Below are 23,999 nucleotides of genomic sequence, written 5' to 3' on the forward strand. Positions count from 1 at the left end.
CAACGATTTGCTAACATTGATGCTAGCCTACAGCAAATTTGTTAGCACCTCCACATCTCATCGCTAGTCCCACCTCGTGAACCATTCGGCGATGAGGATGTTTAGAAATATTTATTTATTATTTTATTATTTTAATTTTAATTGAAACTACTCTTTATTTTCATTAGATTTTAGAAATTTTATTTTTAATTATCAATTTTGTTTTTTCTTTTTGAGTAATTTTTTTTCCTAATATCCCCTAAAAAGTTCCTAATTTTATCACAGTTTGTAACGCCCCAATTTTCGGGAATTCTGTAAATGTTGGCAAAATTTCATGCTTTGATTTTGTCATTTGTGAGTGAAATTATGAAATAGGACCTATGTGAAAATGTTTGAAAATGCTATAGGCTAATTTGTAGTGGCCAAACAAATAGTAGTGCAAAATAGGAGGATTTGCATGTCAAACCTCCCATTTTACAAGAAGAGGCCGGTCATCATGTTGTTGAAGACAATATGTGCACTTGATATCCATAATTTATGGTACAAATTGATAAAAAATTGATAATGGGTTAGGTAAATGTTTCATGATGGGCATGGTAAGCATTATGGGCATTTTTTTTATTGACATTATGGCATAGGTATGGCACAAATAATATAGGTTATTTTGTGTCATAAAATGTTGGGTAATAAAATAACAAAAGGATGAAAAGAACAAAGTTTTGTCCATCTTTGTTTATCATAGCCGAAAGTTAGAGAAGAGAAAGGAGAGGAGAAAGCTCTTGAGTATTTGGTCACTAGGAGGAGGAAAATTGAAGGTAAGTTCTTGGTACCTTGCTTCTATTTTGAGGTTCATGAGTTCTTCTTGATTCTACCTTAACTCTTGAAGCATATTTTGGTTTTTAGTTGTGTTGTGAGCATTTGTTCATGAATTAAAATGAAGGAAATGGTTGTTGTTTCATGTTTTTTTGATGAAAAATGGAAGATAGGTGAAGTTGAGCCAAACAAATGAGCATGCATGTGCCTTAGATGCTAAAGGGAAAAATCGGCTAACATGTTGTGCTTTAAAATGATGAAATGGAGATTATGCTTAAGTAAAATCATAGATATGTGATGATTGATTGGTGATATACATGTTTAAATAACATGCATGCAAGGTATGTGTGAAAGAGTGATTTGGTAATAAATCTGCTTGGGACAGCAGCAGTAACGTGACTTTGGAAAATCACCATAAATTGTGGGAGATGAATTAGAAGCTAAATAAATTATGTAATTAAATATTATTGAGTCTAGTTTCAAATGAAATAAACAAGAACATATTTTGAATTCTGTACAACGAGAAATTTGATTCGTAATGAAGAGTGGTCAGATTAGTCAAACAGTGAAATATGGGAAATTTGAGAAAAATCTGGTATTGATTGACTAAACCAAAAATTCTGAAAATTTTATGGATATAAGATATATGAGTCTATTTTTAGGGAAAATTAATGGCACTTGATTTGGAGTTTCGTAGCTCTAGTTATAAATGATTTAGTGACTGTTGCTCAGGAAGACAGCTTGCAGTGAAATTATGATTATGTGGTAAACACTGACAAAAATTTGTTAATGAGTTGCTTATTGATTTCTTATAAGCTTACCCTGATCTGCAGGTGTGGTTGGCCGAATATTGTAAGGGGTTAATACGTAGTTCGTATTTGAATAGTTAGATTAACGTGTTAGTAATCCAATTGTAGGCGGTTCGTGTGTGGATCTCAATCGATATCGTCGCAAAGCAGTGTGTAACTAACACCCTCTTATAGACTAGATTGGCACAAGCCGAAAAGCCGAAATGCCGAAAAACTGGTATTTTGAGATCTTGCGAGTATGTGAATGCTCATGAGATTAATAGTTTGATGTATATCGTAAATTAAAGTGATAAGACTGCAGAGTGCGCGATTCTGTGCATTTCGATATTTTTGGGCTTAATGGGCCAAAAACGGGATAATGGGCCAACGGGCCCAAGTCGATAAAAAAATGCGGTAAGTGTTTCTGATCGTATATAAATGGCTATGATATGCATGAAAACCTTAAGAATAGTTAAATTACTTGAATACCCTATGTATGGAAAATTATCATTATACCCCTAGGTGCAAAATTACCATTATACCCTAGGGTTACTTTTGACCGAAAAGCATGACGATCGATTACGTATGATGTATGCCATGATTATATATCTGTTGCATGGGGACATGGGTTATATTATGGAGGAAGCGTCCTGGTGGCTATGCCACAATTATCTGATCTGGTGGCTCTGCCACATATATCTGTTCTGGTGGCTATGCCATGATTATCTGATCTGGTGGCTCTGCCACATATATCTGTTCTGGTGCCTCTGCCACAATATCTGTATCTGGTGACTTCATCACAATATCTGGCAGCCTCGCTGCGATTTCTGTGGTGTGTAGCGGTTGGGTGGGTTGAGTAGTCTCCCCACATGGTGTAAGGCTGGTACGGGGGTGTTATGGATGAATATGGGTTAGGTTTTTTGCATAAACATGTAATATCTGTTCTGTTCTGTTATTGGCCTATGGGCTTTATTTTGAATTCTGTTCTGGGCTAAGGCCAACTTATTCTATTTCTGTGGTTTGAGTTGATATAGGCTATGGTTGGGTTAATTTACACACTGAGTTTCCCCAAACTCACCCCTTTTATTTTCATCCACGCAGGTAATCCCCAACCATAGTGGGCTTGGAGCTGTGAGGGAATTCGGAGTGGCCACCCGTTCTGAAAGTTTGATTTTCTTCTGGTGAACTAGACATCCTTTTATTTACGTTTGAAGTTTTGGGTTTTTAAATGTAATAAAGCTGCTTAATTATTTTTGATGGTTTTAATATGTATTAGTAAGATAGGTATTACTTATTTTAACTGTTGAAATTGGATAGCTTTAGGGCGCGTTTTCAAAAACAACAATTGAATTCAAAATAACACGACAACAAGCAAAGCTTCCGCAATGAAAGTATTTTCCAAAATTAATCACTTTTCCTAAAATGACTTAATCAAATCGGTTTCTAGAAATATCCATGACGTTAAGGTGTGGCAATGGCGATGCATGTCTAGGATTGGATTTGAAGGAGCTTAGTATTAAGCGATCCGATGGACTCACCACCTCTTTTCGATTTCCTACCGGTGCATGACTTCCATTCACTTTAACCTATAATGAAATTATCTTTTAAAACACTAAGTAAGTTTTTCTGGATCAACAATATAAAATGTTTTTAACGCTTCGATGTGGCGTGTCAGATCTGGTCATAATGTCTGGGCTGGGTTTGGGGTGTTACACAGTTATATAAAGCTCTTAAGCTCATTATCACATAGGAACTAAAACTCCACCGGGAAAGGTTCTCTATGACTGCCATGTCCTACCCGACGACGACCATAGCTACCACTAGATATAATATTCTTTTGGCACAAGACTTATGGCCTAATGAACCTCTATGACCGCCGGAGTATCCTCCTCCACTCTCGAACCGATCACTCTCCAAAACTCTAGTTCGAGGAATTCATCATACAGGAAGTTTCACTTTTCTCCCTATCTTATTTTTATACTCTAATATCTATCTTTGTACATTGAGGGCAATGTACATCTTAAGTGTGGGGGGCATTCATTCATTATCAGAAAAATCCCTGAATAATCACCTTGTTCTCTTGAAAAACTCTCATATCATATTTAGGATAAATTTTAGTTGATTTATGATTTTGATTGATATTTCTTGAATTAAAACATAGGCATTTATACATTGATTGTTTAAACTTTAAGACATTAGATAATCAAGCATGATAAGTTGATTTTTAAGAATTTAAAATTATAGATTGTTTCCCCAAGTCTAGGTATTACCTTGAATTGGAATTCACGGGTCTAAACATAAAAAACCCATAATTTTCGTGAGATTTTTGAGCCTTTTGAGCATCTATTAATCCTTTCATGCTCACTTTTATTATTGCTTTGAGTGCGTTAGTATTGAACTGTTATTCTAGAACTTACTTGATCATGCATGTCGAGACCACACCATTTGATTTGATATATCAAAATGATTAAGGGTTGAATGGATTAACCCCTAGTAAACCCCCTTGAGCCTAACAAGCCATTTCTTGTATTACCCTTAATATTAACCTTTAACCCATTATTGTTGAAATCCCCTAAATTAATCCCTATTTTTGTCAAGATTTGAGTTGAATGGATTGTTTAGCTATGTTTTATTCTTAATAGTTAGTTTATATTTATTAACTTGTTCTTAAAAAAAAAAAAACTATGTATACATATCTGTAATTTTATATTCTGGGAAGAAGCTCTGTTGTACGAAAGTGAAGATTAACTATTTTTCTAGTTACACATTTTTTCAATTCAATCTCGATTCTAACCCTTTCTTTCAGCCTGTGACCACACCCCCTAACCAAGCCTCACTACAACCCTCTAAAGACAATTTGATTGATGTATCATCTTAAATTATAGTGGTGGAGATTTGATTTTCATGTAAGCCTATGGTAATGACTTTTCATTATTGTCTATTGAGTGCTTCATTTATTGTCCTTAAACACCTCGAGTGATTTGAGTGAATCTTTAGTGAGGATGTGAAACTCTGTGATATTTTGAATCAAAGGTAATTACTTAGATGCGGAGAGACACCTATGTTTGTATGATTAAATACTCAACTTGGAATGTTTGAAACTTTATGCCCTTTTAGTTGAATTCTAATGTATGATTACCTATAGATTATTTTGAGATATTATCGATAAGAATTATAAGTTGAGAAGAATTTATTTTGATTATGAGTTAAGGATTTTGCTTTAGGATAAGCAAATGCTTAAGTGTGGGTGTATTTGATAAACCGTAATTTATACATATTTTTACCCCATGTTTAATGCATTTTATGGATGATTTCTCATTAGAATTGGTGAATTCGATGCTCCTAATGCTTTAATTTCATGTTTTATACTTAGGAGAGCATAGGAGAGCAAAAGGAACGAGAAACGGGCCAAAAACAGAGAAAATAGGCCAAAGTACGAAATCAACACGGCCTGGACCTCCTCACACGGGCAAACCACACGGCCGTGTCAATTTGGCAGGCTCGAGCATGGCCTGAAGTAATCTAACATGGGCATGTGCCACGGGCGTGTCCCTGCCGAGCCCAACTTAAGTCCAATTCGGAAAAGGCCACTTTTGAGGGCTTCTAGGCATTCCGAAGCCTATAAATACACCCTAGAGGAGGAAGAAAAAGGGGACGGAGAAGGGGGGTAAGGAATTACCCCAAGGAAGTCGATTGATCCATCTCAGAAGCCAGATTCATCATCAAGATTGAAGATCTCTCCTCAATTTCCCTTCAGGAGTTTTGGGTTTTCTTTATGTTTTGTATTCTTTACTCTTCGGAGATGTTTTCTTATTCAGTTATGAACTAAATCCCCCGAATACCTAAGGGGAATGAAACCTAAGATGAATCTTGTTATTATTTTCTGGATCGTATGATAAATATTTAACTTGTTCTTAATTATGTGTTCTTAATTCTTATTTTGATATCCCAGGATACTGATTCAAGACAGGCTCTTATTAAGAGGAGGAATAGACCCTTTCTAAGAGTACTTTTGTCATAATTAAGCGGAGTTGATTGCACGCCTAGAAATAGTGTAACACCCCAAACCCGAGACCATCGCCGGTGTCGGACCCGAGGGGTTAACAAGCCAAGTTCACATGTTTTGCCCACCAATTTGACATTTCCAGTCAGGCTGGAAAACTGCGTCACTGTCGTCTTAAAAATCATATCTCGAGTTTCAAAACTCGGAAACTGGTTTCGTAAATTTTCCCTGAATTTAGACTCATATATCCATCCATGGATTTATTTCTAGGATTTTTGGTCGGGCCAATTGGTACAGTTTATTAGTTAAAGTCACCCATGTTACAGGGATCGACTGCTCTGACCTTCGCGCGGTATAACCTGAATATCTCTCTGTACAGGGCTTTAATGCTGGTTTCGTTTGTTTCTAATGAAACTAGACTCAAAATGGAATCTGTACATATAAGGTATGTCTCCTAATTCGTTTTGGATAATTTATAGTGAATTTTTAAAGTTGCGACAGGGAACCCAGAAACCATTCTGGCCCTGTCTCACAATAGCTTTAATATCTCTTAACCTGTAACTCCTATGACCATTTCGTTTCTTCCATATGAAAATAGACTCATCAAGGTTCATTTACATAGCTTATTCACTATTTAATTCCATTCCTATGAATTTTGGTGATTTTCCACATTCACGCCTCTGCAGCTGGCAGCATCTGTTTTTTTAAGGTAGGTCTTACCTATTTGGTAGTCTCCATGAATCAACTAGTCTTGCCATACATAGGTTCATATATGATCATTTTAACCATGCCAATGGCTGATCATATGACCAACATTCCCATTTCCAAGCCATAGCCACATCATGACACCAAATATATACATACAAACCACAATTAGTCTAAGTTCATGCTTCCTTTTCGAGCCATTTTCGCATGGCCGTACATACTTATATTACAACATATTTAACAAACAAGGGGTAGTCCTATACATGCCATCTCAAGTTCAACCAAAAATTTATACCAAAATGGAGGCTTGATAGTGTGGATGACTTCGACTTCAACGATCCCAAATCCGATTGCTTGAGCGAAATCTAGGAAACCGAGAGCCAAAGCAACGGGTAAGCATTTTATGCTTAGTAAGTCTCAAGGAATACAATCAACTCTAATTACAGCAATACATTCACATAACCAAATGCATCATTTCATTAATACACATTCTTACTTCACACTTCATCATTATATAATTTCACAAAGTATCAATCAATTCAATAACTGAAATTCATTAGTCGATTGAGCGAATGTTGCTCAAACATGTCGACTTTCCAATGCACATATAAACGTACCTCATTCTTTGGGCTTTTTGAGTGTACTCATTGAATTTATTACAGCAGCCAACACTCACCTCCAGCCCAAGATTCTTGAACATAACCGGATATAACCATGTGCACAAATGCCTTGGTCTTAGCCGGATAGAATGTCTCGCACGAATGCCTTGGTCTTAGCCGGATGTAGCCACTAGCACAATTGCCTTCGGTCTTAACCCGGATAAAATTTCCAGCATAATTGTCTTGAGGATTTAGCCGGATATCATTCAATTTCCCATGAACACATACATCAATTATCATTGGACATACATAATTCATTTTCGTTACTAAGGCTCAAACGCAATTATAGTCACAAGCATATTCGCCTTCGGGACTTAGCCCGGGTAGAATTCTAATACTCATGCATACATAATCAATAATCAATACACATCCATACTTTATTTCACATAATTCAAGTAGGGTCACTTCTTGAGGACTTACCTCGGATGTTGTCGAACGGCTTTTTCGGCTATTCGATCACTTTCTCCTTCCCTTGTCCAATTGTGGCCCTCTAAGCTCTTGAGCTAATTCAAACAAATTCAATTTATTAAAACCTCATTGTGCTAGCTTTTGGCGAATATGACAAGGAGTTTAAATGGTCATATGGCCACCCTTTAGCTTGAATACACAATGGTCATGCACATTTTATACTACATCAAGCAATTCAATACAATTTATTCGAGCATCAAGGAAATGCTAAGGCCTTCAATAGGCTACCCAAGGCCGAATATTCATGTACATGTTGAGGTCAATTTTGCACTTAATACCTCACAAAAACAGCATGCAATTTACTAAATAATGCTTTGCACATTGTGGCCCAAAACTTATAATATAGCATCAAGCACTTATATGTGTGCTAGGCCGAATTGTGCTTGCAATTTCACAAGCATTCTTCCACATCTTCTTCTTTAAACCAATATATTCATCACTTAGTTCATAACCAAAACATAATGTGCAATCATATATATGCATATATGAGCATGGCAAATTTCAAGGTGTCCATAGCCATCCAAAACACAAATTTTAACTAACATGCAAGAAGCATGAATCATGCTCAAGAATGCATCATGGCGAATATGACAATCATGCTCCTTTTCAACTTCAATCATGATAAAACAAAAAAGAAAGCTCAAAATCTTACTCAAGAGTAGACAATCCATCATTGCATGCATCATCATCAAGCTTCACACTTAGCATGCAATGGCTTTATCACCATAACAACTTTGGCCAAATGCCATTTCCATGGCATAACAAAGATTTGAGCCATAGCTAACATGCACATCAAATTAGCAACCAAAACATGCATGAAACTCCCAACACAACCTCATACATACCTTACTCTTGTTGCAAGTTTAGCCAAATTTCCTTCTAGATCTCTTCTAAACAAAGAAAATGAAGCAAAAATCCTTCCTTCTTCCTTAGTATTTTCGGCCAAAGAAGAGAAAAATAGGTGAAAAAATTTTTTTTTTCTTTGCTTCTCTTTCACTCACGGCAAAAGGGGGGGAAGGATGAGCAAATTTTTGATTTTTTGTTTCTCTCCTACATGCTTAATTTTTTATCATTTATCACATCATGCATTAACAAAACATGTCATAACATGTCTTCCTTGCCCATATTCCCTTGTCATGGCCGCCACTATACCATCCTTGGGGAAATTTGACATGCAAATCCTTATTTTTGCATGCATGCTCAACTAGTCATCACACATTTCCCCATCATACTTTCAAAGTTTACTACTAGGTCCTTTCTAGTGAAATTCACATTTATAATTCTAAATTGAAACATCAAAATGTCATACACAATTTAACACATATGATAGGCATCAAAATAAATTTTTAATTATTTTTATGCCTCGGTTTTGTGGTCCCGAAACCACATTCCGACTAGGGTCAATTTTGGGCTGTCACAAATAGGGTGACAAGATTTTGCCGGATTAGGGTGAAACCTAATAAGGGGATCCATAGATCGAGTTAATACAACCCTAGAGTGTTAATTAGAGAAAATTCTTGGTTATTCAATTTAGGGATTAGACGTTATTAGTCTTGAATAGGGATAATAACATAACTTAGGGATCTCTACGGAACAAGTTGAATGAATAAATCATTCGATTCGGAGCCAGAATAACAAGTAAAGTCTAGGTGAAATTTTCCTTAGGTATTGTCTCAAGTCAATCGATTTTCCCAAAAGCAATTCCTCAATTCTTTTTCTCTGTGCATTCTTAGTTTAGATAATTAGTTAATTAAAACAAATAAAACCCCTTTTATTCTTAGGCTAGATAATAAAAAGACAGTCATTACTAGTACTTTTAGTTCCTTTGGGTTCGACAATCCGGTCTTGCTAAAACTATACTACTGTTCAATAGGTACACTTGCTTACATCGTAATAATAGTTAGTTCAAGAAAGAGTAATTATAAATATTGAAAACCTATCACGAAACCTCGCGCTCAACTACTGTTCGATAGGTACACTTGCCTTCATCGTGATAATAGTTAGTTTCAAGATTGATTAATAATAAATATTTAAAACCTGTCGTGAATATCACGTATCAAGTTTTTGGCCTCGTTGTCGGGGAACTAGGATACTAGGAATGCTCAATTTTTATTACTTTAGCCATTCTACTTTATTTACAATTTAAATTTTTATTTTCTTTTCTTCGTTCCTGGTAGGTTTTTATAGTGTATGACTAGAAGAAACCCATCGGGACCATTACTATTTGATAGTGAAATAGATCGCACAGTTCACAGAAACCGAAGAGAAATTAGGTGAAGCTTAAAATACATAGAGGAAGAGCAAGAGGACGATACTTCAACCACAACCGAGGAGATGGCTGAAAACCAAGAAAATCCGCTACCTCCTGCGATTGCTGTTAATTAGAATCCTGCTTCGTGCACTATGTATGATTATGCTAAACCTTCTTTAACAGGAACTGAATCGAGTATAGTTAGACCTGCTGTAGCTACAAATACTTTTGAACTGAAACCTAACACAATTCAAATGATACAGAAATTTGTTCAGTTTGATGGTTTGTAGGACGAAGATCCCAACACTCACTTGGCAAAGTTTTTGGAACTATGTGATACATTTAAAATTAATGGCATTTTTGATGACGCCATTCGCCTTCGGTTATTCCATTTTTCATTGAGAAACAAATCTAAGCAGTGGTTGAATTCGTTACCACTAGGGTCAATCACCACTTGGGAACAAATGATCGAAAAGTTTTTATTAAAATATTTTCTGCTGGCTAAAATGGCTAAAGTACGAAATAATATCTCTTCCTTTATGCAGATGGATTTAGAAACACTCTACGATGCATGGGAGTGATACAAAGATCTCTTGAGAAGATGCCCTCGCCATGGATTACCACTCTGGCTACAGGTTCAAAAGTTTCATAATGGCCTGAATCCTTCGACTTGACAAATGGTTGACACAGCCACTGGTGGAACCATCAATAATAAGACACCTGAATATGCTTATGAATTTATAGAAGAGATGTCACTGAATAATTATCAGTGGTAAGTCATGAGGATAAAACCAACGAAAATAGCTGGCGTTTATAACGTCAATTCGATCACCATGCTCTCTAATCAGGTAGAACTCTTGAATAAGAAAATTGTTGGTTTTCTTTGTCCTTCACAGGTTCACCCAGTAATGCAGGGCGAAGCAAGTGGAGGTAGGTCAAGCAATTTAGATTTTCCACCCTATGGTCACAACATGGAGAACGAACAGTTAAATTACATCGGTAATAATCATTGATCTCAAAATAATCCTTATAGTAATACTTACAATGTAGGTTGGAGGAACCACCCAAATTTCTCATGGGGAAGCCAAGGGAATCAGAGACCACCACCTCTAGGCTTCCAACAACCACCCTACCAACAAGAGAAAAAGTCAAACCTTAAGGAGATGCTAACAAAATTCATCTCGGTGTCAAAAACTTGTTTCCAGAATACCAAGACAGCACTTAAAAATCCACAAGCATCGATCCAAGGGCTCGAAACTCCGATAGGTCAGCTCGCTAAATTGATATCCGAACGACCACAAGGTAGCCTACTGAGTAACACGGAATCTAACCCAAGGGAACAACTTAATGTGATTACCACTCAAGACAAGGAAGGGTTAGTTGAGCCTGCATCAAAATCAAGGTAAGGCATTGGGGTAAGTCAAGATAAAGGTGAGGTGGACCATAGTAAGCAAAAAATGATAAGTAAAGAGTACAAACCACGGGTGCCATACCCCAATGCGATAAGCAAAGACTGTACAGATGAACAATTTGGTAAATTCCTTAAACTATTAAAGAAATTACATATTAACTTACCGTTTATCGAAGCTCTCTTACATATGCCAAACGTAGTCAAAATTTTAAGGGAGCTTCTAGCAAACAAATGAAAGTTGGATGAGGCGTCGCATGTGGAGTTGAATGCAGTTTGCTCAGCCATATTACAGAATAAACTACCCAACAAATTGAAAGATACAGGGAGTTTTAGGATTCCTTGTTTAATTGGTAATTTAGATGTTTATAATGCATTAGCTAACTTAGGGGCAAGTATTAATGTTATGCCTTATAAAATGTTTAAACAGCTAGGTCTTGGGAAACCCAAATAAACTAGGATGAGCATTCAATTGGTTGATAAAACCATTAGATTTCCTAGGGGTATCATTGAAGATGTTCTTGTTAAGATCGATAAATTTATATACCCAGTAGACTTTGTTGTTCTAGACATGGAAGAGGATAGTAACGCACCTTTGATTTTAGGACGACCCTTTTTAGTGACTGCTAGAACCATTATTGATGTTGGTACAGGTGAACTCACACTTCGTGTGGGAGACGAAACAATCACCCTTCAAGCTCATAATTTGAATAACACATCAAAAATTGAAGGTGGTTGTATAAATCATTCTACTAGTACTGATCATGTGGTGAAACCCTTTATACAGGAAACAGTTTCAAAGAACGCATATGAGCTTAGGGTTAGACGTTATTAGTCTCGAGAGAGATAATAATATAACTTAGGGATTTCTACGAATCAAGTCAAATGAATAAATCGTCTAATTCAGAGTCAAATAACAAGTGAAGTCTAGGTGGATTTTTCCTTAGGTATTGTCTTAATTAATCGAATTTTCCTAAAAGCTTTTCCCCAATTTTTCTCTGTGCACTCTTAGTTTAGTTAGTTTAGATAACCAAATCCCTTAATTTTTAGGCTAGATAATAAAAAAAAGGTAATTACTAGTACTCTTGGTTCCTTTGGGTTTGACAATCCAGTCTTGTTAAAGCTATACTACTATTCGATAGGTACACTTGCCTTCATCGTGATAATAGTTAGTTTCAAGAACGATTAATAGTAAATATTTAAAACCTGCCGCGAATGTCACGTATCATCTTGGGTACGAAGTTGAGTTTTAGTACGGCATTTCACCTACAGACAGATGATCAGTCTGAACGAATGATTCAGACTCTCGAGGACATGTTAAGGTGTTATGTCATTGAACTTCAAGGCAGTTGGGAAAAAGACTTACCATTGGTAGAATTAGCCTACAACAACAGTTTCCAAAGCACCTTACAAGGCATTGTATGGCCGGAAGTGCCGGACTCCACTGTTGGGCAGAGCTCAAGGAAAGCCAGATTTACAGAGTTGATTTAGTCAGGGAAACTGAAGAAAAGGTTGAAGTGATATGCGACTGTTTGAAAGCGGCGTCGGATGGACAGAAGTCATATACTGATTTGAAAAGAAAGGAGATCGAATTTCAAGTCAGAGATAAAGTGTTCTTGAAAGTGTCTCCATGGATAAAGGTAGTGAGGTTTGGCCGGAAAGGCAAATCGAGTTCGCGATTTATCGGACCATATGAGATCATTGAAAGACTTGGACCATTAGTCTATCGTTTAGCATTGCCACCCGAATTGGAAAAGATTCATGATGTATTCCATGTAACCATGTTACGGCGGTATCGATTAGAACCCTCCCATGTGATTTCATCAATGAAAATTGAAATTAGACTGGACATGACTTATGGTGAAGAATCGATCAAGATTTTGGCTCGAGAACTCAAACAGTTGAGGAACAAAAATATAGCCTTGGTGAAAGTTTTATGGCATCGATATGGAGTGGAAACGACTACATAGGAACCTGAAGAAACCATGAGAAGTCAATATCTGAATGTGTTCACTAGTAAGACTTTCGAGGACAAAAGTCCCTAAGGGGGGGAATGTAACATCTCGAATTAGGGCCTAGTCGAAATAGTGGTTTCGGGACCACAAATCCAAATTTAAAATAATTATTTTATGATCATTATGAGGTCTAAGATATGAAAATAAGCATGTGTTAAAGTTTCATGAAGAAATTCTATGTGTAAGGTGCCAAATTGGAAATTAAGGACCAAATTGAATAAATTGCAAAACTTGGATTCTAGAAGCAATTTGTATGAAATTGCTTTGGAATATTAATTAGAGGTCCTTAAAGAGTAATTCTCCCAATTTTAAGTTTTTGGACAAAAATGGGCATGCATGGAAAATTTGAAAAGGTTAGTAAGGAAGGGCATTTTGGTCATTTAGTTAATTAATGAAATAAAAAGGGAAAATCAAGCAAAAATTCACTCATTTTCTTCTCCATGTTGCCAAATTTGAAGGAGTCTCCATAGCTAGGGTTTTCCAACATTTCAAGCTCAATAGTAAATGTTCCCTAGCCCCGTTTTTAATATTCTTCATATTTTTGAAACCCTCGTAACATGCTCTATCCATTTCTACCCATATTTCAAGCTAGGGTTCATTTTAGAAATTTGACCCATGTATGAGATGGTTGTTCTTTGATGATTTATAGAGGGTTATGAAATTTAGATGTTAGATAAACATCTGTTACTAGGTGATTTTTCTTGAAAACACCAAAAAGGGACCTAAATGAAAAATGTATAAAATGTGGGGTAGAAATGTGAAATAAAGGAAAATGTGGGATAATATGAGCTTATAATACATTTGGCTAGGCTTGGGTAGCCAAGGAATTACATGCATTTTATTATACGAGACTTAGAACTAAATTATAAATATTGTAAATTGTAAATATTTTGCCTGGGGTGAGTTTTAGGTCTAAAACGAACAATGTGATGTATTAATAGTCTAATTTTATTGATATAGACCCCGATGAAACAATTTCAGAGGTCGACCGTGGGAAACAAAAGGTTTCGGAATAACGAAAATATAAAACTGAAGCTATTACCAGGTAAGTTCGTATAACCCGAAGTAAACTCTTAATGTACTTAAACATGGGTGTTCTTAAATGTATTGAAATTTAGATTTTCATTGCATGATAATTTATGAATGTGCTTTTGTAAAGGAAAAATGATAAATGTCCTGATCAGAATAGAAAAGGAAATCCGATGGATAAATTATTGCTTACATGACATGAGATCCTGCATGTGTTGTAGAAAAGGATTTAGCTCAGATGGGTAATCCGAAGATCTCAAAATAGAAAGGATCTAGCCTGGACGGGTGTTTCTTGAATGATCGAGCCTCCCGAAGAATATGGGTGCATGAAGGATTTAGCCCGGACGGGTAATCCAATTGAGGGCTGAATTTAGCCTGGATTGGCAATTCAGATCCGAGCTTATGAGAGTAATTTTTGTAGAAAGGGATTTAACCTAGACTAGTAATCTTGACATTACTCTATGAGTTAATACTACGGGGGATTTAGCCTGGACTGGTAATCCTACCGTAAGATATAAGGTTCATGGGAGTGTGTACTAGAGATGATCACTTGTATAACTTGACAGTAATTGGGCTATCCATCGAGATTTTTGAGAAATTCAACGGAATTATCAGGAGCAATAGAAATGGAAATATTGAATTGATGAGCTCATCTAAGACTAATGACATGATGTATTGTTATGACACTAACTTGATGATTGAGTGCATGTGATAGAGAAACTATTTCATGCTTGTTAGAATTAGTGCCTAATATGGTTGTATGCTAATTAACCGGTAAGTTTACTATCCAGTTATCCGTACTTACTAAGCATATAAATGCTTACCCCCTTCTCTTTTCCCTGCCTTACAGAGCTCGTGGGCTCGTGATGATTGGAAGACGGTTGGAGAATTAACACACTATCGACTTGTCCTGCTTTGATATATAGATATTTCCATTTGTTTAATGGCATGTATAAGATTTTTTTTGGTTATTTTGTTATATGTGTCATTTGGCTAGCCAATGTAATGGCCTAAATGGTATACTTATTCTTTTGTATATGGCCATGAGATATGGCTCTTATTGACGTAGATAGTAAACCTACCAATGATGCATGTCTATGTTTAAATGTTTCATGAGATATGATGATGAGGTTTATCATGACTGGATGATTGAAATGGAACCTAATAATTTGAGAGTGGACATAGCATATAATGGTATATGGTTATAATATGGCCTAGGTGTAAAAAGTAAAATGTGCTATGTTAATCCCTAATACGAAAAGAATAATATAGCATGTACTAAACTGATAAGATGAGGCTAACATGCAATGAGTCATGTCAAGGTTGTTTAAGAGTATAATTAGGCCATATTAAATACCATTGAAGTCTCTAAGTGTGTATAGACGATAGAGGGTGATTAATGGCTTCAAAAATAGCCTTAAAAAGGTCCACATAGGTAGACACACGGGTATGTGTCTAGGCCGTGTGTGACACACGGTCAGCCCCATAGGCGTGTTACCCGGCCGTATGTCCTCTGCACTTAAAATTTTATGTCAGTTTGCATGGTAGTAAACACACAGGTGGAGACACGACCGTGTGGAGGACACAGCCTAGCACACGGGCGTATGCCTTGGCCGTGTGCCTCAAAATGAATGATGATGTCATAAACAGAATGTTTGGGTTTTGGACACGGATGATGACACGGGCATGTCTAGGCCGTGTGAGGGACACGGGTCAGAAACACGGGCTTGTGCTTGGCCGTATGAAAACCCCTGTAGGTTCAAATTGAAAAATAAATCCAAATAATTCAACATAGGTGAGGGACACGGGTGTGTTCCTAAGCACAAGGGCGTGTGCTTTACCTCCACACGGGCGTGTGAGGCATAACCCTAGTAATTTTTCTAAAATTTTCTATAATTCTCAGTTTAGTCCTGGATCGCTTTTAATGTATGTTTTGGACCTTGTAGGTCCATAATTAGGACACTATGGTGTTGTTTAGTTGGTTTTGAATTAGAATGAAATTTTATAACTTTTATTTTTCGAAAGTGTCCAAGTATATGTTTGGTAACGCCTCATACTTTGTTCAGGTCTCGGGTATGGGTAAGGGTGTTACAGCTAGAGTCAGGTTCCTCTAGATTGCAAGGCTATAATCTAGAATGGAGCTGGTGGTTATAGGCCTCATACTATATCTGGCTTATTCGATCATGAGAAAAACCACCTAAAGGTTTATGATTAAACTAAAGGAGGATCGAGATAACCAGAGGCTAGAATCCCTCAAATAAAAAAAACCCTTTTCTTAACTCTATTTTTTTCCACAATTGCGATTTCAATTTTTTTAATCTCAAGCTATCCATATTCTTAATTCTTTTTGTTTTTATTTTTCCAGGTCAGACATTTTTCTTGGGCACGACTGGGCCCAGGATTTCAAAGGAATAAGAAGCTATAGCGATTCAGTCTCTAAGGATTTGACCCTAATTCCCTTATACTATTATTTTCCTTATTTCTTAAGGATAGGATATATTTGGTGCTTTCAACGAAGACACCATGAAATTCGTTAAATGCTTGTTTGAACGTAGTAAATGATTGGGATATGATTGGCATGCTAATAGGATTATTTGCATGTAGTAGAAGATAAATATATGAAGGTACGATCATATTACTGATTATACTATAATCTAGCATTTGTTGCAGATTACTGAGTTATACTGGTATGGTGGAGGGATGTATTGATATTGATTATATGATGCCTACGGGCTTTGCACTTTGGTGCTCTGGTGTGTTATAGTTTGAGCTCTTTCAAGCATTCTGGTGTGGTATAGTTACCCACGTATCTGTATCTATGTATTATCGTTCATCGGGCCATATGTTAAAAATATAAATATGTATTGAATTCATGAATTATTTGGAGATGATATGTTTATATGAATATTGAAATGTTAAGTGATGAAATTGAATAATTAATGATTGTGTGCTTAAGAGTTGTTCGAAACGATATTAAAATGGCTGGAAAGTTTATAGTTATATGCATGAAACACTTACCTTGTAAATGCGATATTGGTGAGTAAATTGTGTGTATAAAAAAAAACGAAATATGAATATGAATTGATATGATCAATTGGTTAATATGATTTATATGTTGAAACTTTCCTAATTGAATGATACAAAAATATGGTGTATTGAATGATTGAGAGATTATGCAAATGATATATGAAACGCTCACCTTATTGTTGTAAATGTCTTGACAGGAAATACGTATTCAATTAGTTATATTTGTTTACTTAAGTGTAAACTGATGTAAGAATTTTGTTTAAGTAATTATGAAATTACTAAGTTATATAAGCTTACTCTGTTATATTTACCATTTTCTGTAGTTTTCGTTTTTTTAAATTGGTCGGACGGATCAATTTCAAGGCTTACACTATCAAGCTTTTGTTTCGACATTTTTGACTTGGTTATTTTAGTTTGTGGCATGTATATAAGGTTTTGAAGTTGTCAATTTAAAGTTTTAGTTAAATATGTAAAATAAGTGAATGTTGGTATATGATGTAAGCTTGTGTTTCATGTTGACCTTGTGATGAATGTGGAGTAAATAGTAAAATTAACATGTTGATCTTATTTGGTTTGAATGTGTTTTGTGTCAGTTGAATGGTAGGCATGTTTTGGTTTTGATATCTTACTTGTGAATTGATATGAAAATGGTCATTTAATATTGGTAACTTGTGGTTCTAGAAGTGAGTATATTTGTCTTTGTTAAGTAGCATCAATGTGTGATTTTGGTAATTATTATTTGGAACCTTATTGATGATGTAATAAGTTTCATATGATGATTGTATTTTTAGTTAAATTGCTTGTATGTATAATTGATTTTATGTTTGAATTTGTTTGTAATGGTGTCAAATGGCTTATTGGTTAGTATTAGGATAATGGTACCTAATTGCATACTTAGTTATTAATTATAATAGATAAGATGGTTAATAGATCATGGTTGAATCATGGCATGTTTGTAATGGATTGAGTGAGTTTTATGCAGGTTATATGTGTACCTATTTGTATCTATGAATTAAGATATAAGTTTGGGCATGAAATAAATTTTCAAACTTGTGATTTCTAGCAATCTAGATAAAATAATCAATACTAGGGACCAAGGTATCGATACTTATCCAAATGAACAGTGTTTTCAAATTACAGAATGCCAAAATGGTATCGATATCGATTTTGGTATCAATACCTATCACAAAAATATCGATACTTAGTTTAAAGTTTTGGAAAGTTTACAGTTTGGTCTTTTTTCATGGCCAAATCCAATCTATTGTATTTAAAAGCTCTATTTACTTTTGTTTTTATTTTTAATAATTAATGTGTGTATTAATATGATCATTCAATGTTTTAAATTGCTCTTGATTGTTTCGAAATTATTCGTAGCATCTCGTAACGCGGGTTTAACCATCGGACTGGGTATGGGGTGTTACATGTCACAACTTTCATGCTTCAGTGTCGCAATACCCCTTTCTGGGTGACGTTTCCCCTCACATTTGGGTTTTTGATGACTCCCTACAACACTCAATCAACTATTAAGTTACCCAATAGCAAAAATAGTCAATTTGGATCGAAAAATGAGGAAAAAGAAGCAATTTCAAAAATATACTTGTAAAAACTAAAATTACATAAAACTACTAAAAAGATACTAAAAATACTTGAAAATAAGCTCGATAAGTGACAAACGGGACCCAATTTGACACATCAATTTGTGGCAGATCAATGATCCATGTGGCAACCATATTAATGAAACCCCTCTGTGAAGAACTCTAAAGGAATGGTAATCATGGACAACTTTAAAGGAATGATATTCATTGCGAACTACGAAGAAAATGCCCTTGTGTTGGATGATGTCCACAAAACTAAGTAAAAGTTTGATTAAGGCAAGTACACCTATCAATTAATAGTATAGCTATGGTGAGCTAAGATATTGTTCCCACGAAGACTAAAAGTACTAGTAATTACCATTTTTCTTTTCTTTAGCTGATAAATTCGAGTGATTGGTTTAAACTAAAATTAACTAAATTAATTAACTACGAACATGACAAAGAACAATTCAGGAAAATAATCGAACAATAACCAAGAAGCGAAACAATACCCAAGAAAGAATTCACCTAGACTTCATCTATCACTATCAATCTAAATTATGCAATTTATTTATTTAGTGTCTTGATCCTTAGAAATCCCTAAATTATGCTAATATCTCTTTTGAGAGTAAAAGCAACCGACTTTAAGTTGATTAATTGAAATTTCTTTCTAATTAAAACCCCTATTATCACATTAACTCGATTTATGGATTCCCCAATTAGATTTGTAACATCCTATTTTTCAGTAATATCGAAAATAGTGGTTTTGGGACCACAATTCTGATAAGTAAATTATGATTTTATTATTTATTATAGGTCCACGAGATGATATTAAGTTCATATAAAATTTCGTTAAGAAATTTTAATGTTTAAATGGTTAATAAGGTGAAAAGGACTAAATCGTAAAATGTGTAAAAGTTGAGTTCTATTAGTTAAAATGGTTAAAAGGCTATGAAAGGAAAGCTAAAGGGTTTATACAGTAATTATACCATAATTAATGCCAGTTATTGTAATTTTTGGTTAACAATAAGGTTAATATGGTAATTGAGTAAGTAACCTTAAATAAAAGAAAATAAAACATGCATCATATTTATTTCTTCATGTTTAACTGATTTCAAGAGAAGCGAAACTTTATTGTTGATAGCTTGTTTTTGCTAGGCTTAAATTGGTGCATGGTTTGAGATTTCAACCTTGTTTTTAATAAAATTTATGTTTTTAAGTTTGCTTTAGCTTAATCTAGCTAGCCTGAGGGCTAATTTTTGGTTAATTTGTGCATGGTATTTAGGGACTTACCATGATTTTTTTTAATAGATTTTGATGTTAATTGATAGATTATGAATCTTTGATGAGAAATAAACAAGTTCTATTATGTGATTTTTGATGAAATTGCATTTAGGGATTTATTTGACAAAATAGTCAAATTTCATGTTAAATTTAGGAAATGATGTTTTAATTGGGTCATTATAGGTCCCTAAGAAATTCAGCTAGCTTGAATGGAGGATTAAAATGGTTAGATTTCAATTTATAAGCTTAAGGGCTAAATTATAAAAAGTGAAAAGTTAAAATGTTAGGGGAAAATTAGTGATTTTGCATAAATATGAAATGTGGATTAAGTTGAATAGTAGAAGTATCTAATTGATTGAAATTACCTATTTAGATTAAGATAAACCATGTTAGAACTTAGATTAAGGAAAAGCTAAAGCTTCAGATTAGCTAGATCATATTTCTACGCCATAACTATCGAGGTAAGTTCGCATGAATGATTATTGTGTTAAAGTTATTTAAATTGAATGTTTTATTTGTTATTTTCAATGGAAATGGATAGATATATAAATGCATCAATGCTATGAAGAATTGATGGCTATTGAGTCATGGTTGAACCTTAGGAATACTTAGGATACAAATGACATGTAATTAGGGATTTCATGTTTCGGGTGCTAGTCTTGAATGTCCTATCGATGGCTAAGGTCCTACATTTGTTGCGGATTCTCTACAGCTCATGTAAGCAGCATCGTGTAGCTTACATTCTGACCTAGAAACTCGTGTGAGCAGGCCCATTTCATAGCTCATGTTAGTAATGATGTAAAAGAAAGATTACGGTTATATGTAAAGGCATACTTCGTGTGAGCTTTCTCAAGTATCCGATGTAATTTTAGATGGTTCAACGGGTAAGAAAAGGGAATGAAATGACAATTATGTAAATGGATTAAATCATGATTAAATGAAAGGATTGATGAATTAATGATGTTGTACATATGGAAATTTATATGTCTTATGATTGATTTCATTTATGTTATGGATAAACGTACTAACTTGTGAGTTGGTTATGTTGATTAGGCTTTGATAAGCTTATGGCATTGGTGTTGAATTGTATTTAATCTATGTATTGTATTATGGAAATGGTAAGTTATGTTTATGTGAGCTTACTAAGCATTGTTGCTTACATAGTTTCTTTCCACTGTTTTATAGATTATCGAAAGCTCAATTTGGTTGGAAGCTCATCAGAGATTTGTCACACTATCCAGCAGACATTTCGGTAGTTTTTGAACATTTTGGCCAAGGTTTATAATGGCATGTATAGGATAATTTGTAATGGTTATTTTGATGAATGTTTTGTTGGTGCTTTGGTATGTATAAGTTTTGAGGGTTAGGTTGGTTTGGAACCATTTGATGCCTTGTCAAATTGTGTCATTTTGGTTACCTTACTATGCATATTGGTATGGCTGTGTATGGTATGTTTGGAATGGTATGATAACGGTATAATTTATGCTATGTTCTGGTAAGTATTGAACTAGAATATGATGCTTGAAATGTGCTAATATTAACAAGTTTAGGTAGGTGTTATTTGTATGCATTTGAGGTGGCATTGAATGGTATATTGGTTAGTTGAATTAGGATCTTGAAATGACATTTTGATGTGTAGTTGGATGATGTTTAAGTCCCTTTAAAGTGTGCAAAAATGGATTGAATGTGTATGCATGGTTAGGTTTTGAAATAGCTTGATTTTAGGTGAAATTTGGGTTCACACGACCTGAGACATTGGTGTGTGACTCAGTCGTGTGTGTCTCAGGTCGTGTGAGGCACACTGCCTGGCGACACGGCCGTATGTCATCTGATGATTTCTTTAGGGTGCAAGCCAGTGAGTTACACGGCTTGTAACATCCCGATTTTGGGCCTAGTCAGAATAGTGGTTTCGAGACCACAAATTCGATGAGGAAAATTTTATTTTTATTATATTTTTATGGTTTACAATTTCACAAAATGAGTTCATGAAAATTTTGTTCAAAAATTTTGACGTTTGGGTACTCAATTTAGTCAAAAGGACTAAATAGTAAAAAGTGCAAAAGTTGAGTTCTACATGCTAGAGATGTCCAATTGTTATTAAATTTTAAATTATAGGTCCTTATATGGTATTAGACCATTGGTTAAGTTGGTGGACAAAAATGGACATGGTTAGGCATGTTTCCAAAGTTTTTCATTAAGGGCATTTTGGTCATTTAGTTATTAAAATGAATTAAAAACAAAATTAAAAGCCAATTTTTGTCCATCTTCAACCTCTTGGTCGAAACTTGCATGAAGAAACCATGGCTAGGGCTTTTCAAGCTTCCAAGGTCGATTGTAAGTCTGTTCTAGCCCCGTTTTTAATGATTTTTACGTTTTTGCAATCCCGTAACAAGATCTATCTATTTCTACCATTAATTTGAGCTAGGTTTCATGTTTAAAAATTGAAACATGCGTGAAATGCATGCATTTTGATGTCTAATGGTATAATATGAGTGTTGGGTGTTAAATAAACGACTTTTACTAAGTAATTTTCGATGAAAACGTCCGAAAGGACCATTTTGTAAAAGTTGTAAAAATGGAATAAAAGTGTGTTTTGATGAGAATTGTGGTTTTCTATAGTTACGAAAATGGTTCGGCTGGGCTTAAAGTGTGAGGAAATTGAATAAAAACTATTTTACGAGGCTAGGGGCAAAAATGTAATTTTGATAAAGTTTAGGGGCAAAAATATAATTTTTCCAAAATATGATTTTTTGGATCACGTTAAATAATGTAACTAATAATTAGACTAAATATGATATTATAGATCAAGGAAAATAGGGATTGGACCTAGATTGGGTGAAAAATGGAAAATCGACGGTTAGGTTATTTTTTGCTATTTTGGTGCTGAGGTAAGTTCGTGTGTCAATAATATTGTAATGTAATATTTGAATTGAAAATTATATATTATTATTGTACGAATGGCATGATTTAATATATTGAAAAGTGATGAAAGAATGGTATATAAAATTTGTGAGAACAATGATATATGACTAGTAGGACATGAAATGTTTGATGGTTCAATCATTGATGGCTTGCTATATAATAGCTGAATATATTGAGAATTTGATATAACATGATGTTTTATTAAGTTGGATAACTTGTGAAAGAGTGAAAAGGAAGGTAAGTCCATTTGCAAGTAAATACGACGTGTGAGGTATGTTAATTGCTTAAATGACGATTATATGATAAATATATGCTCTTGATAAGAATATGATTTGAGTGCTCAATGTATGAAAATTTATGAAACATTGACATGATTGATAATAAGAGGAAGAAAAATCTCAGTTGAATGAAATAGGATATTCGATGGATTCTTGAAAAGGAATTGATGGTGAAAAAGATCTAGCCTAGACGAGTGATCCAGTCCCTATATAGCCCTCCCGAAGAATATGTGTAAACGGATTTAGCTCGGACAAGTAATCCAATTAGGATATGAATTTAGCCTAGACTGATAATTAAGATCTGAGCTCATTAGGGTATATGTTGTTGTAGGGGATTTAGCCTGAACTGGTAATCCCGACAATACCCTATGAGTTTATGTTACAAGGGATTTAGCCTGGACTGGTAATCCCGCTGTAAGAAAGTAGGTTCATGGGAGTGTGCTCCTTAGAAAGGAAAGATACGAATTGACAGACATGAACTTGTAAAGTGATCTAGCCTTCTGAAGAATATGTGTACCGAAATGGATTTAGCCCGGACGGGTAATCCGATTAGGATCTGACCTTAGCTTGGACTGGTAATTCAGATCTGAGCTCATTAGAGTATATGTCATTACAGAGGATTTAGCCTGGACTGGTAATCCTGACAATACTATATGAATTTATATTACGAGGGATTTAGCCTAGACTGGTAATCTAGCCATAAGAGCGAGGTTCGCGGGAGTGCGTACTTGAAATGATCACTTGTATGAATTGACGGTGAATGGGATATCCATCGAGATTCCGAGAGATTCAATGA

The 23,999-nt window shown here is 34.9% G+C and overlaps 1 non-coding gene across 1 annotated transcript; it reads right to left on the reverse strand.

Annotated features, from left to right (window-relative positions):
* Positions 1-10,178: 10,178 nt before the first annotated feature.
* LOC128289787 (small nucleolar RNA R71) lies at positions 10,179-10,285 on the reverse strand. Its single transcript, XR_008279430.1, has one exon. It is a non-coding gene; the product is annotated as a small nucleolar RNA R71 (small nucleolar RNA).
* Between the last annotated feature and the right edge of the window lie 13,714 nt (positions 10,286-23,999).

This window comes from Gossypium arboreum, chromosome 2, assembly GCF_025698485.1.
Source record: "Gossypium arboreum isolate Shixiya-1 chromosome 2, ASM2569848v2, whole genome shotgun sequence".
Classification (NCBI taxonomy): domain Eukaryota; kingdom Viridiplantae; phylum Streptophyta; class Magnoliopsida; order Malvales; family Malvaceae; genus Gossypium; species Gossypium arboreum.